The sequence below is a fragment of the Antrostomus carolinensis genome, unplaced genomic scaffold (genome assembly GCF_000700745.2).
Source record: "Antrostomus carolinensis isolate BGI_N321 unplaced genomic scaffold, ASM70074v2 scaffold32873, whole genome shotgun sequence".
Lineage (NCBI taxonomy): Eukaryota > Metazoa > Chordata > Aves > Caprimulgiformes > Caprimulgidae > Antrostomus > Antrostomus carolinensis.
In genome coordinates, this window is record NW_010303687.1 from 108,458 (window position 1) to 112,156 (window position 3,699).

Sequence of the window (3,699 nt, forward strand, 5' to 3'; positions counted from 1 at the left end):
ATGATATCAACATAAAGCTGTTAGAAGAATAACCTGACTGCGCACCTTCTTTCTAGAGTCTCCAGGGTGGAATCAGTTTAGATTGATGCATGATAAAGGAACGAACCTGTTGCCTGAGTGGGGCGGCTCTTGGTGCAATAGGCAGAGCTGCTATCAGACCTGTTAAACAAATAAAGCTGTGAAGTGCAGACATATTGTCTGAAGCACGCGCAGCTTTCCAGGCAGGCGAGATCTTCTTAAAGAATCCTTGATAAAGGAACAAGCCTGTTCAGTTTAATGGATATCCTCAGGTGATGCTTGGAGAGGATGCGTGAAGCGAATGGGGATCTTTGCTTCGGCTGCTGATGCACATCCCTCCCCTGCACAAACATACCCTCGTTCACAGGAGCGCTGGAGCAAGGGGAATAAGAAAGGGACATTCCTGCACACACAGGGCAGAAGGTGGTGATGGATGAACCAAGATAACAGGAGTAGCCCCAAATCTGTTCAGTGGTGGTAGCAAAGGAGCATTTGGGTTGTCAAGGGTGTTGGACCTGCAGCTGGGCCTTTGGGCAAGGAAGCTTTCCTGAAAAAGGTCACAGAGCAAGGAGAAATACAGAGGGGTCATGGCCCAGGGCTGCTTTGCCCAGTGTCCCACCTCCAGTGACCAAGTTGCTTGGAGAAGGGAAACAGGATTTGTCCCCAGCACATGTCCTCCAGGTTGAGCATCTTTCAGGAACCTCTTTAATCAGAGGCTATCCAGACTGTCCCACTGAGCAGCTCCATCCTTAGCCCCTGCTGTAGTATCCACAAAGCAGGGCCCTGACCTTGAGATCTTCCATCTGGTAACAAGCATCAGATGCCAAAATTACCTTTCAAACCAGCTTCACGCCGCCTTCATGTCACAAGCATCTTTGGACTTTGTCCTGATTTACCCCAGCTTGAGTGAGAAGAAAGCCGGGCTCCCTTCAGCTGGGTTTCTAACAACAACAAGAGAACAGTAATTTCACTGCAATGTTTTTCCTAAGAAAAAAAACCCCACAATTTGTTTGTCTGCCTGTGACAGGGAGAATTTTTCATGTTACCGTCAGCCCTGGAGTTCATTCACCTATTGGAAAGATGTCCAGCTTTGAAGGATGTTTAATCTTATTTGAAAAGAGATAATTAGGAAAACACACACAAACACATGTGCCACACGCTCACAATCTCATTAGAGGCTGCTTTCTCCTTCAGCTGAGGAAAAGGTTTTATTTTGATGGTGGGGGTGAATGTGTTTTCACGCTTGGTTAAGGTGTGTGTGTGCATATGTGTGTATCCATGTGCATATGTAGATGCATATTTATGTTTCTGAAGGGTAAAGGCTTTTAACTTGTTGAAACCTGTGAAATTCCTCATCCTGGTTCCATTTTTGGAAGCAGATTTTGATGAGATCTCTCCCGTCACTGCACAGAGAGCATCTAATCACGCCGTACAAAGACAGCCACAACTGACAATGCATCTCCCTCTTCCAGGAGAAAGGAAGAAGGGGACAAAATGAATAATTCAAATGATAATTAGCAGTGTAATTATTCCTGCTTTTAGAGTAACCTACAGGACAGAACATCAATGCATGAGTCACTGGCAAAGTATAAACAGAAATAATTTGGAAGATGCTGTCCTGATGCTTTAGAAAGGGACTTGTCAGGGACTTTCTCTTCTGATCTCACATTGGCATCAGGAATCCCCTCCAGCTGCTCCCTGGAAGGTCAAAACTGGCATCAGTCATCTGCATCTTATCTAAGGGAGGAGAAGAGCTTCAAAAGCAGTGACAGGAAGTGAGGACATGCAAGGAGGACACAGGCTGGTGGAGCTCTCAGAGCCAAGGCCCATCAGCTGACACCCATAACATCAGGCAGCGATTTGGGCTTGATTCAGGCCAAAGAACAGTCTCTCGCTACACATCTACACATCCTGGGGTAACAGATCCCAGTTGCAGGTTTGGCTTTGATGCTCTCCAGTCCTGCAAATAATGATGCCCAGAGCTCAGATCTCCTGCATGCGCCAGGGGTTGAGATCTGCTGGTGCTGAATCATGGGAAAGGATGGGAGGTTTTATCCTTGTGTTTTAGGCTGAACTGGGAGGGGAGGAGGTAAAAGCTCAGTCTCAAGGTGTCCACACTGTGCTCGGAAAGAGCCAAACCCCCTGTACAGGACAGAGTTGTCACGTGCCCGATGCTGCTCTAATGCTTTCTGACAGGGATACATGCAGTAAGTCAAAACTTGAGCTACAGTTTAGACCTCTGCTTAACCAATAGCCTTAACAATCTTCCAAATTTACAATCACTTTTGCTTTTTTAAAACCTGGAGCATCTCTCTTTAACAGGAAACATGAAACCTCCATGGCTGGAGCTGCTGCTGTCCAAGGAGACACTGAGGCAGCAGCAGCAGTCTGTAAAAGTGAACAGCAGGATGCCTCTTGGCACTGTAACGCAAGAAGAAGAGAAGAAAGATGTCTTTAATTTGCCTGGTAATGATCAATATAGAATCAAATCCGACCTTGAATTTTAATGGCTCTGTACTAATAGAAAGCCACTTGCAGATGGATGGAGAAGGACCAGAATAGCCTGGGGAGGGGAGGGCTGGGTGGTCCAACACACAGCAGGCTCAGCACCCTGTGTGGCCACCCCATGTCACCATGGATGTGCTTTCTGGGGCTGGCAGAGGGAAAATCGCTCTGGGATGGCAGTGGCTGGGGATGGGCCATTGTAGGTGCAGGGGGCAGCATGACTTAAGGCTTCCTGGGTTGCCCCTCAAGCGCTGTTTCATCCAGCAATTTAAAGGCATTTGCAGCTGGGAAAACTGAGTCAAGAAACAGGTAAGTCCTTGACCCAAGGTCATGTGGCAGCACCCAAAGCAGAAGCAGGTCTCCCAGGCCCCCATGGCACCCTCCCTGTGACACTGGGGCATCTTCATTGCTCCCTGTCTTTGGCGCATATCAGATACTGTAGAGAGAAGATGACTCAACTCCTGAGGCACCGACAGCATTTGCAGTTGGCAGAGACTCCTTAAAAAGAGGGAAATAAAATTAATGCATTTATACATTTATATATATAAATAATTAGAGACGAGATTGACCAGTTGAAATTATATAGCAGCTGTTAACATTGGCATCTTTAACCAAATACAATTGATGCAGCAAATAATCTTGTTCCCACAACGTTGAAAACATTTGACTCATCTTCTGCTTTTTTTGTTGATATAGAATCATTTTGACAGTTATCCTGTTGGCTGTTAATAAATATCTGCACTTTCTATAATCAATCATAAAACAAATCCAATCGCCTTTTCGCTTTTTATTTGACCTTAATCCTAACAAATCTCCAACTGTTTTATTGAATTTACTCATGAGCCAGCAGAAGAAGAAAGAAAAAGACAGGTACCCGTGGATGCCTGTCCATCTGTCTCAGGCAAAGGTAGTCTAGAGGAGCTGAGAAGAAAAGCAGGAAAATATTCATCTGTAGTCTGACACTCTCTGTTGAATCACCCCAGACAGATCCCTTTGCCTTTTGTGTCTTGCTTCCCCTCCCAAAGGACAGAGTAAAACTGCAGGGAGCTGAACACCAGTTTCTTCTCCCCTCAACCAAGGATTCACAGGACCAGCTGCCTTCTGTCGACCGCAAGAGAAAAGGGAGTTATCTTGCTTCTCCAGGAGCTGTGGGAAGGACTTCTCCTCCTTAGTGGT